This window comes from Callithrix jacchus, chromosome 17 (assembly GCF_049354715.1).
Source record: "Callithrix jacchus isolate 240 chromosome 17, calJac240_pri, whole genome shotgun sequence".
Lineage (NCBI taxonomy): Eukaryota > Metazoa > Chordata > Mammalia > Primates > Cebidae > Callithrix > Callithrix jacchus.
In genome coordinates, this window is record NC_133518.1 from 68,591,789 (window position 1) to 68,604,469 (window position 12,681).

Genomic DNA, 12,681 nt, shown 5'->3' on the forward strand with positions numbered 1-12,681 from the left:
TCCCGGCTTTAGCCATCAGAGGAAACCAAAAGCCTAATTCTCTGGGAACTTGCCCAGATCTAACCTCTTTCCCTCCTACTGTGAACCAAAATGAGATGCTGTCATCATCACCACGCTGATATGTCACGTGGCCTGTGAGATCCCAAATGTTTCATGTGGGAGGATGGATCTGCTGTGCACCTTGCAAACTTGGGCTAAGGCCAAAGATCAAGAGAAGCCAAGCTTCTTTCCTTTTGTGAGGTTTTTAAGCATATTAAAAAGGAAGAAATACAAGTAGGTTTAAAAAAGTTTGCAGGATACACATGCTATTGTACCTGTAGAAGATTCTGCTAGGAGCTTTGTAATTTCAGAGTTTGTCATTCAAAAAACATCAGACTGAGACACTAGGATGGATCTGTCAGATCAAGCTGTAAGGGTGAGAGAGAGTCTAGAGATAGTTCCCAAGGCTGGCATTACTGAGCACCATGTACCTTGCCATCCAATATGTTTTATGTTCATTATCTTTCAACCTTAAATGACATTATGATCTCTATGCTACTGATTATAAAACTGAAACTTAGAGAGTTATAGTGAAAACCTTTTCAAAACTACTTTGAAGCAGAGCCTCATCTATGAGTGGAGAGAGAGACGTGAAGGAGATGTTCTGGGTTGTCAAGTTGGCTCAGACTATGTGAATATTATTAGTTTTTGTTTTGTTTTGTTTTTTATTCTCCGTAACTTTATGCTACAGTTACTATCCAGTCATGTGAAATGGGGAATAATTGGTTATCACGTGGCTGGGAGAAAAGCAAATAAATGACCAATGAGTTAGTTTTGTGTCTGAGAATGGAAACTCCAATTCTTCGCAGTCTGGGTTTGGTCTCACTCTGTGTCTCTGTGAATAGAGACTGTGCTTTTCAACAGTTAACCCAAAGTAACCCTGTTCACCAAAGCCTTGTGTCTCTCCTGCCAGTAAAGGTGTGAAGACTCCTCTGGTGTATTCCCTGCTGTGGATATTACTGTCTGATCTCCGATGACTTTGGTCTGTTTCATCTTCCTCAAGTCTCTGACTTGAAATGCTCTCTCAGCCATGCCAGCATTGAACTCCCAAGTAAGAGTGTACCCCTCCTCCTGGCCTCAACACTCCACCTTCAGCTTCATCCTAATTTAATAACCTCAAGCCAGCATACCCAGTTCTCCCTCAGGGAGGAAAGATTACCTGTAATTGTGAGAGTGGAAAATAGATCCCCACCTCTTTTCTGAAGCCAGCAGGAATCTCTGTGTTGAGTTCTTTTTCCTTCCAGGATCATAGTCTGGCCAAGTGAGTGAAAAGGGAAAACTACATTTTACAATGTTGCTGATGGACAGAAAAAGCATGAGAGATACTGAAAGGTCAAATCTAAACATACAAAAGCAGTAATTATTCCATAAATCAGGCTCAACAGCACAGGACAAGCAAGAAATGGCAGTGGGGTTGGGAGGCAACACATGGGATGCTCAGTAAAAAAGCTTTCTCTATGGTGTTTGAGGCCAAGCCTGCAGGCAAGATGAAAGTAGTTAAGGTCACTGTGCTGATTTGGACAGAGAAGACCAAGGCCAAGAGTAAGCCAATCTTCCATGACTTCATCCTGACATCTATGGTCTGTGTCATCAAATATCCTTCTTGCATACTTCATTGCTGCTCATCTGCTGCAATGAGGTTACAGAAATTATTTATTTACAAGCAGAATTACCACTACAGCCAAGTGTGTGATTAAATATCACTTCCAGGAGGTGTACGCTGTGAGCTTTTTGCCAATCCATGCAGTATTTCAGCTACAGAATTCATCAGAGCCAAAATAATTTATCTTCCTAAGGCCAACTAAAATAATGCAGGACTTTGAACACCTGACTCTCTGAAAAATCTATTTTGTAGACAGAGAAACCTTATTGGAAGGAGACTGGACCCATTCAAGAGGTTGATTAATAGGTACAAAAATATAGGTAAATGGAAGAAATAAGACTAGTGCTCAATAAATCATAGAGTGACTATAGTAAATAATAGTCTATTGCTTTTTTCAAAATAGCTAGTAGGGAATAATTCAGATTTTCTCAAAAGAACAGATAAGTGTTTAAGATGGTGGGCATCCTAATTACCCTGATTTGCTTATTACATACTATATGAATGTGTCAAAATATCACCTAGAACATGAAAATATGTATATCTATTATGTATCAATAAAAATAAATGGTAAATCTAAAAACATGGCATATTTGAAAAATTTTTTGTAGCATCTTTGTTTCTAACTCAGTCAGCGGATACCGTTACATTACAGCTCATTTTTTATGCTTATTGGCTTATGAAAAGCATGTCAGCTTACTGAATACATGTCTACCAGGAATAATTTTTATGAACCTGTCTTCTTCCTGTCTTAACACAAACCTGAAGGTTGACTTTCTGCCTTTTTAAGCACTGACATTTTTTAAGATGCTGTCATGGCCACTACTGGTTGTCTAGAGGAAACAGTCTCCCAAGGAAGTTTGGATGTCCTCCACTCAATGAGGTAAAGCTGTCTCTTTGGAGTACTTCTCTATTTTGATCAGCTGAGGACTTGTCTGCAGTCAGGGAAAGAGGGCATAGGTCTGAGATCCTGGAGCCATCACTATTTCTGAGTAGAAAATAGCTTCCTAATGGGGATTTGCCTGAGATGTTTCAATACAAGTCAGGTCAATGGCCTCTTCTTCTTTATTCTCCAAATGCCTTCCCTCTTAGTCCCCTTTCCTTTAAAGAAGACAAAGAACTGTCTTATGCTTCTGCTTATAATTTCAAATTTAAAAGAAGAATGCCTTGCCCATCTGCTGAGGTTGATTCAGACATCTGGTACAGCCATCAGTAGGTGGTGCCAGGGGCTGGCGGGAGTCCAGCTCTTGCTCTCTTCTCAGCTTATTTTAAGAGTTTGTCAAAGCATCCTTTAAATAAAGAATGGTCTGCAAGCCCTTGCCCTTGCAAAGTGCTTGCTAATGACTTTATAAATGTGAAAAAAAGAAGGTACTACTTGAAAAATTATTTTGAGTTTATATCTTGTTTAGGTTACAATCTCAAATAGGTAATACTGTGATATCTCCATAGATTGCCTGGCGGCTGACATTGCCTGCTGAAATCTCATACGGCAGAATTATAATTTTTGGGGTTTTTTTTTGTTTGTTTTTTGTTTTTGTTTTTGGAGACGGAGTTTCACTCTCGTTACCCAGGCTGGAGTGCAATAGCGCGATCTCGGCTCACCGCAACCTCTGCCTCCTGGGTTCAGGCAATTCTCCTGCCTCAGCCTCCTGAGTAGCTGGGATTACAGGCATCATGCCCAGCTAATTTTTTGTATTTTTAGTAGAGACGGGGTTTCACCATGTTGACCAGGATGGTCTCGATCTTTTGACCTTGTGATCCATCTGCCTCGGCCTCCCAAAGTGCTGAGATTACAGGTGTGAGCCACCACGCCTGGCCAATTTTTTGTTTTATTGCATTTTAGGTTTTAGGGTACATGTGAAGAACATGCAAGATTGTTGCATAGGTACACACATGGCAGGGTGATTTGCTACTTTCCTCCCCATCACCTATATCTGGCATTTCTCCCTATGCTCTCTCTCCCCAACTCCCCACCCCCCACTGTCCCTCCCTACTTCTCCCCAACAGACCCCAGTGTGTGATGCTCCCCTCCCTGTGTCCATGGGTTCTCATTGTCTAACACCCACGTATCAGTGAGAACATGCGGTGTTTGATTAGAATTATAATTTTTGATGGATACTTCCATTCCCTAGGTGTTGTCATTGAAACATAATCTTTAAGCACTGGAAGAAATTCTATTTGGAAATACTTCTCGATTCTTTTTACTTCCTATTTCTCTAAGGTAAGAAACAACCAGAAATTAAGAAAAAAAATTAACACCTAAGTTTGAATTTAAGATGGAAATGATGACTTCCTCTAATCCCCAACAGAGAAAATATGCTTTTGAGATTAGCAGGCTGGTGTGTGGCAGTTTTTTTCCAGGAAGCTTCAAGAGTAAAATAAACTCTCTAGGATAGTACCTCTTTTCCCACAGTTTGAGAAAGGTTTTATTATAAAGCTTCTTACACCAAATGGTATTGTTATCCATGTTTCCATCTCTATTTTACCTCTGGACAAAGAGACCCCAGCAGGGTTGTTGATTACTTGTCTTAGTGAGGGACAATGTTACATAGAGCATAAGACAGAGTAGATGGCCAATCAAGTTGTTGAATAAACAAAAATGAAGGAAAGTTGAAGAAAATATGTCTGGAAATGTCTTAAATGTATATATTCTCTGGTGAGATGAAGGCAAGTGAAATAACTTAAATTAGGGGTCCTAGTGCTTGAGAACCAAATCCATTGGTTACCTATATTTTAAATAAAGTGTTATTAGAACTTGGTAATGAATAGAACAGAATAGCCATGGTCATTTGTTTTCATAATGTTTATGACAGTTGTCACACTACAATAGCAACGGAGTGGTTGTGATAGAGACTGTATGGACCAAAAACTGAATATATTTACTACCTAATGTTTTACCAAAAAAAAAAAAAAAAAAAAAAAAAAGTTCTGAGACCTGACCTAAACGAAAAGGAAGAAAGCACACAAGTGAGTAAGCATCAAAGCAACAAGTCATTATTGAAAGCACACAAGTAAGTAAGCAACAAAGCAACAAGTCATTATTGAATGCTTGTCGTGTGCTTAATACTGTTGCAGAATTTGCAGTGGACGCAAGATGCATCTTATCCCTCTGGGTAGTAGGTCTTTTAACCACTTGAGGACACTGATTTTAATCATTGTGCCAATGAAGGGGGAAGGCATTATCCATGTGCTGGACTAAAATGGATCTCATTGAGATGGAATGACTAGTGGAATCAAAGAGAAGGCGAGCAGAGAGAACAAAGGCAGGTGCAAAAGTAGCATTTTGGTTAAAACAATGACAAATATCCTCCAATCTCTCCCATTCCTATTTTCCTGAAGGATTATTGGAGAAGACATTGCATTCTGCATTCACTGCATATAAAAGACTGGAACTCTGGTACTTGGGTATTGAATGAAAGGTGATCTCAGAGGGATGAAAAGCTTGGTACAGTTACCTTACAGATATTTGATGTCTGTTATATGTCGGTATCTTTTTTTTTCCTGAGACAGAGTTCTGCTCTGTTGTCTAGGCTAGAGTGTAGTGGTGTGATCTCGGCTCACTGCAACCTCCACCTTTCAGCTTCAAGCGATTCTCCTGTCTCAGCCTCTGGAGTAGCTGGGATTACAGTCATGTGCCACCACATCAAGCTAATTTTTTCTAATTTTTTGTGTGTTTTTAGTAGAGATGGGGTTTCACCATGTTGGCTAGGCTGGTCTCGAACTCCTGACCTGAGGTGATCCACCGCCTCAGCCTCCCAAAGTGTTGGAATTACAGGCATGAGCCACTGTGTCTGGCCTATCTTTTTAAATTTTATTGAAAACATACTTTGAATCAAAGGATCATGCTAAGTGCTTTATAGACATTAATTTGATTACAGTTTTGTGTGCTAAGCCTCATTGTTTCTACACTATGGTTACATTATCATCATAGCAATTTCCTAATCCATACAGTGTATGAGTCAGTCAGGATAGGCTAAGTTATACTTCAGTAACAAACAAGTCCCACATATCAATGGCTAACACAACATAAGTTTATTTCTTGTTTATGTTACATGTTCACTGTGGGTAAGCAGGTGTCTCTGCTTACTGTAGTCACTCTCAGAACCAAGCTGACAAAGGATTCATCTTCACTCTTTTCATTTTCACTCATTCATGCTTTTGCTCACCAGGAATTGAGAAACGAGTATTGTAGCATCTCCTACTGCCTATAGCATGCTCCATCCAGAAGGGACACAAATCATTACTGAGATTGAAGCCCAACTTGTCCAATTCTTTTTACCAATTTTTATAGTTATATAATTCATTCACATTAATACAATAGTATATTTCATAGGTATTTTTCACCCAAATTCTAAATATACACAGGAGTGAGCTGACATTTACTAGTTCAAGAAATATTTACCAAGCACCTCTATGAACCATACACTGTCTTAGACACTAGGAATATAGAAAAAAAAATGAAATATCAAACTTCATTGAGCTTTCATTATAGCAGGGACAGAAAATAAATACATTAAACACCGAATTTAGAAAATAAAACTTAGCAAAATACATAGAATAGTTGGTGATAAGTGCTATGGAAAAAATAAAATGTGAAAGCAGGTAGAAGAAGCTGGGAGTTGGTAGCTGAGATGCCTCTCTGTCCATAGAGTTCATTTATATTTGGGCCTGGGCATGAGAGAAGCATAGGAGGCCTGGACTATTTGTGCTGCCTGAAGGAAACTCGCATAAAAGGCACATTTGAATTATTTTTGGTAATCTCAAGTCCAGTAAAGCCATTGAAGCTGTGATTATGGGGAACTGGGAGAAGCCGAGGTCTTCTCACTATCACCTAGTTTTCTAAGACCTCTTCAGGATGGAGAGTAAGTAGTTTGTAGGAGGGGAAATTGAACAATAACATTTAAAACTTGGACACTTCTATGTCTTCTTAAATATGATATAATTGTGGGCAAGAAAATGAAAGTCAGTAGTCTTAAAGGGATACAAAGATAAGAGGGGAAGGGGTTTGTTTGGCTCTTAGCAAAAAAATCTGGGCATATACCTTATGTGAACAGAGGTTAGAGATCAGCCTGTGGGCTTGTCTGGTTGTGGATTGCAATGTTTCTGTTCATTTATAATAAGAAACATTCGTAATGAGTTTTTCTAGTCCAAATTTTGGTTCTTGTTTCGGTCTTCCTGAAATAATTGTCTTCCATTTGCACACTTACACTCCAAAGTCCTCCAGCCCTTTCATTGCTCCCATTGGTAGCTCATGGGGTGCTTTAAAATCAAATTATACTCCTTACTTTCGGTAATGCCTTTCTGTTTTCCCCTGCAGTTTTTCCAACTTGCTATCAATCTTTATGTTAAAGGTTTCCAGCAAAGTGTGTGGATTTAAAAAAAAGTGGCTTTTTCTATTAACCTGGCTCATCCCACCTTGTCAAAGCACTTAGTCGTGAGATAGTAACTCCTTCAAAGTCCTGGCTCAAATTTCAATTTACCAGTGACCTGGGGTGGATACATCACTTTACAATTGTGACAAAGAAGGCTCCTCTGGGAATATAGGATTATTCATTTTCTGCCCAGCTACGGAGCAAGAATTTCAGAATTTCTTAATATTTCAATAGTTGAAAAGAATGATACAAACATTCCAATCCAGTGACCATGGTCAGCTAGAGACACAGGGGAAGCTGCTGTCTAGCACAGTTTAGAGCTCAGGCTTCTCCCTGAAAGGTCAGAACATAGTTATGGTTCTTCAATTTCACCCCAGTTCCTAAGCCAGCATTCCACCCCCTAAACCCCTCAACCTACTTCACTCCACAATGAGATTATAAGGTCTCTTATTAAATGCTCACATGTACAAGCCATTGTGCTTTGCACTGTGGTAGGTTGCATAAATAGCCACAATTGTTCAGACTGCCAAATTTCCTTAACCATTGCCATGTGACTTTACAGTTCCTCTCGTGGAGGCAGAATGTTCTTCCACTTTATTGAGGTTGGACTTAGTCACGTGGTGTGCTTTGACCAATAGAACGTGGTATAAGTAATGACGTCCCACTTCCTAGCCTAGGCCTTCGGAAATCTCAAATGTGTCCACTCTTTCTCTTAGACATCTGCTTCTGCTTTGAGAACAAGCCTGAGCTAGGCATCTGGAGGATGAGAAATACGTATCCCCATTTCCTGAATCAACTTAATAATGAGCCAATATCTGGTAATTCTTCAGACATGTGGGTGAGACCATGCTAGACCAGCCATCCCCCAGTAAGCTTCCCTCTGATGGCAGGTATGTGAGTGAACTCAAGTAACACTACCTAAGCCTGGGCCAGGTCAGCAGCAGTGTCAACCTCATCCATAGGCTTAGGGTGAATAATAAATGGGTTTCATGTGAGCCATGAATATTGAGATTTTTTCATGCAATAATTGTTAACTAGTAAGCACTTTATAAAGATTAGTTTGTTTAATCCTTATGATCATCTGATACAGTGGACTCTTATGATTCTTATCTTACAGATGAGAAAACTGAGGTTTAGAAAATTTAAAGATTACACAGCTGTAAACTGTCAGAACTAAGATTCTAAACCCAAATGTCCAATAATTCGAAATCTTACCTATGTTTCATCACATACCACTGTGAACCCCTCTCTCCTTGCTTTTATATACTTGCTCATTTAGAAAGGGAAGGGTTCAATGGTAACCAATTGAAATTGCTCAAACTCAGTCTTTTCAAGATGAAGAGTTTCATTGCATTTTGTTCAGAACTTCAAGACCTCCTGACTCTCCTTGGGTTCTTTGTTTTCTTGTAAACTTATATGGAGCAACTGTCCATAAAGAAATAGGCACAGGGCATTTCTGAACACTTAGGGAAACATTTTTTGATAGTAATATCTTGTTTATGCAAGTAACACTGTTCTCTGCTCTAAAATTTCCCAGTGACTCTTCTTGATGAATGAACCTAATTAATAAATCTCATCACTCAGCCAGAAACAAGGTTTTTTTCCTATGCTGAATAACCAATTGGACAGATCAATACACATATAATCATCAGGGATGGTTTTGAGAAAGCAGAAATGAAGCCTAGCTGGGAAGCTGCTGTAATTCCATGGAAATAATGGCATGACCTTGTCATATTGCTTGGGACTAACTATAATCATTCTCCAAAAAGTTACCCTCCCTCCATGCATCTTTCCTGGAACAGAATAATGGAAGGATTATTCTTTATTTGTATAAGATACACATAAGAAATATTTTCACTCTGAAGAAACATCATCAATTTTATCCTTTAGTATATTCCAATACATAAACTATCTTCTTTTCAAGTAGTCAGCTGTTAATTTGATTTTCACATTTACAAAGTTCAGTACTAAAGATTTCTTTGTTTCAAGCAATTCTTGTTTTAAACATGCAATAGTTGCTATTTCATTTGTTTGAATATTTGTAGAAGTACAGACGAGAGGTTTCAACATTTCTAGCATGCCGTAGAGTTTGTCTATGGCTTAAGTAGAATGAGGAAAATGGTTATTATCTTTCTGCTCACAGGCAGCAAACCTGTTATAGTACATATTTCTATAATTACTTTCCAAACACAAAACTGAGGACGTGAAAAAACTGAATGCTTGCGATGCCTGAATTATTCACAGCCTTTATGTTTGTTCTATTGTCAGTGACAATTGTATGACATTTTCCTGATTTTCCATTCTTTAAAAAGTTGGGAAAGTTGACATTCTTCTTTTGACTCATTCTCACAAAATGGGAACAATTCCTCAGTAAGACTTTTTCTTCACAGACTCATAACCTAAGCATAACTAAATAATATTAAATCAAATTTTTAAATGTTATCTTTTTTAATGTTGTGAGTACTAATAAAAAATAATTTTATTATAAGATTGGAAACAGAATATAAATGATTTTTATACCTTGTAGTATTATTTAACTTTTGTAAGTATATTTTGATCCTGGAAAGATATAATATCCTTCCCAAGTTATGTGGCTAACATAATCTCACAGCATTAGTAATTTTTGTCAATCATTTTCCCATTCCATTTCAAAGTTGAAAAGTTTAAAAAATTTTTCAAAATCACTATTAATTTTGATAGCATTTTATGGTTGGAAGAATAAATGTGCATTTATAACCAAATAACTGCTAGAGTTTAATCACATATACAAAAATCAGTGAATCAGAATGAAAAACCTTCCTCATTTTACTAACTTGGCGATGCTTTTCAGTTTGATAGTAATGTATGTGATCACATGACCGTACCCAAACACATTTAAGAATATCAGATATGGTATGAAATTATACATGAATCTTTAGCCCAAATCTTTCAAAGGCCAATGGTGAGGCTGAAGGAAAAGAGTATATTTTGCCTGAATATCTAGGCCAGAACTAAAAATATTGATGCATCCCTGAATAGACTGTTGAGAGACAAATTTTACAATATGAAAAGACACATTTTGTAGAACTTTTTGATTTCCATTTTGTTCAAATAAATACATCAGAATGTTTTTATACTTATTCCCCCAAACTAAAATCACAGTACTTTGTAATGCCTATCATGGTTCAGGCTTGCAAGTTTTTTTCCTATGGGTAAAATAACTGACACAAAGAAAGAACGAAATGGATGATACAAAAAAAGAGCATTAAAAAAACATCCAGAAAGGAAGTAATAAAGAACAGGATAACATGGGTAAACAAACACCAAGGTAGTGCCAGTCCTCAAAGATGTATAGTCTGGAGGACTCTGGGTAATTAACCATTTCCTATTTGGAGACACTGTCGCGGCCACCACTGGTTATCAAGCAGTTGTCTTTCTGTGCCAAAGCGTGACCGGTGGAGGTAGCCTGGATTTAATCCCTAAATCTGCTTCCTTGGGCTTGTGCTCTTGCCCAGTAGTAGGTCTGGATAAGGGGTACTGTGTGGTAACAAACAATGAAGAAATACAGAAAAGGCAGGTAACATCATTTTGAGGGATCAGAATGATTCTGAAGAAGGCATCTTTATTGTAGCCTGACTATTGCCTACAGACAGGACATGCTAATCCAATTCAAGAGAAAAAGAGATATTACAGTAGACGAAGATGGTCCACCAAAAAGATAACTGGCATCCTTGCAGATGAAAACCCAAAAATAGAAGACAAAATATCATCAATGTCATATTAATAGATGTCACTGAAATGAGGGAAAAACGAAATAAGCAAGTCAAAAGAAAAATTAATATAAAAGGTGGCATGAAGACACCTTTTAGCCAAGCATTGGCATTAATTACCAAGAATAATGCCAAGAATAAGGAATTCTCCAGAATTCTTCTGGGCCCAGACTTCTCCAAAACAGCATTCAAAGGAACAACAAGAACAATAATGTGGTGGGTTTTTTTTTAACAGTAAATAAAAATATAACCCTGAAGTATGATGCCTAGTCAAGTTGTTTTTCATGAAATAGGCAACATGTTCTTTAAGAACATTTTCCAATTATAAGCAATGAAAAAGTAAAATTGAAATTTAAAATTGTCATTTATATTGACACCCTAACACATAAATTACTTTGGCATAAATCTATCAAAATATGTACAAAATCTATCTGAGAAAAACTATAAACTACTGATGAAATGAATCACATAAGAATTATGTAAGTGGGCCGGGCGTGGTGACTCACGCCTGTAATCCTAGCACTTTGGGAGGCTGAGGCAGTTGGATCATCTGTAGTTGGGAGTTCAAGACCAGCCTGACCCACATGGAGAAACCCCATCTCTACTAAAAATACAAAATTAGCTGGGCTTGGTGGCACATGCCTGTAATCCTAGCTACTTGGGAGGCTGAGGCAGGAGAATCACTTGAACCTGGGAGGTGGAGGTTGTGGTGAGCCAAGATCGAGCCATTGTACTCCAGTCTGGGCAACAAGAGCAAAACTCAAAAAAAAAAAAAAAAAGTTATATGAGTGGAAAGACATTTTATGTTCATGGATAAGAAGACCCAATTATTGTCAAGATGTCAGTTATTCCCAACTTGATGTATAGATTCAACACAAGTCCATTCAAAATGTCAGCAAGTTATTTTATGGATATAGACAAACTGATTCTAAAGTGTATATGGCAAGAAAATAGACATAAAAAAGCCAACTCAATATTAAAGAAGAACAAAGTCAGAGGATTGACACTATCTGACTTTACTATAAAGCTACAGTAATTCAGCGTGCTATTGATTTTTTAAATAAAGGACAAATATATTAGTGGAACAGAAAAGAGAGCCCAGAAATAGACCTACACAAATATTGTCAACACGCCTTTGGCAAATGAACATAGGCAACACAATGGAGAAAAGAAAAAAAGAGTCTTTTCAATAAATGTGCTAGAACAGCTGGACATCCACAGGCAAAAAAAGAAAAAAAAAATTCCTGACAGCAACCTTACAATATTGAAAAAAAATTAACTCAATATGGGTCTTAGACTTTAATTTAAACAAAGCTAGAAAACTCCTAGAAGATAAACTAGAAGACCTTATGCATGGTGATGACTTTTTGACGTAACACAAAGGCACAATCCGTAAGAGAAGCAATTGATAAGCTGAATTTTATTACAACTAAAAAGCCATGTCCTGTGAAAGACAATGTCAAGAGAATGAGAATATAAGCCACAGACTGGGAGAAAATATTTGCAAAAAATGTAGCTAATAAAGGACTATATCTAAAATATATACAAAATTCTTGAAATAATAAAATGAAAAATTATATTAAAAAAGGCCAAAGAGCTGAGACATCTTGTCAAAAATTATATACAAATTTCAAATAAGCATATGAAAAGATGTTCAGTATCATATATTATTAGGGAATTTCAAATTCTCGAATACAGCAATGAGATGCCACTACATACCTATCAGGATGCCCGAATCCAAAACACTGACACTGCCAAATGCTGATGAGGATATGGAGACTCTGGAACTCTCAGTCATTTCTGGAGAAAAATGTAAAATGTTATGGTCAATTTGGCAGAGAGTTCGGCAGTTTCTTAGAAAACCAAACATACTTTTACTACATGATCCAACAATCAAGTTCCTTGCTAATTACCTGAGTTG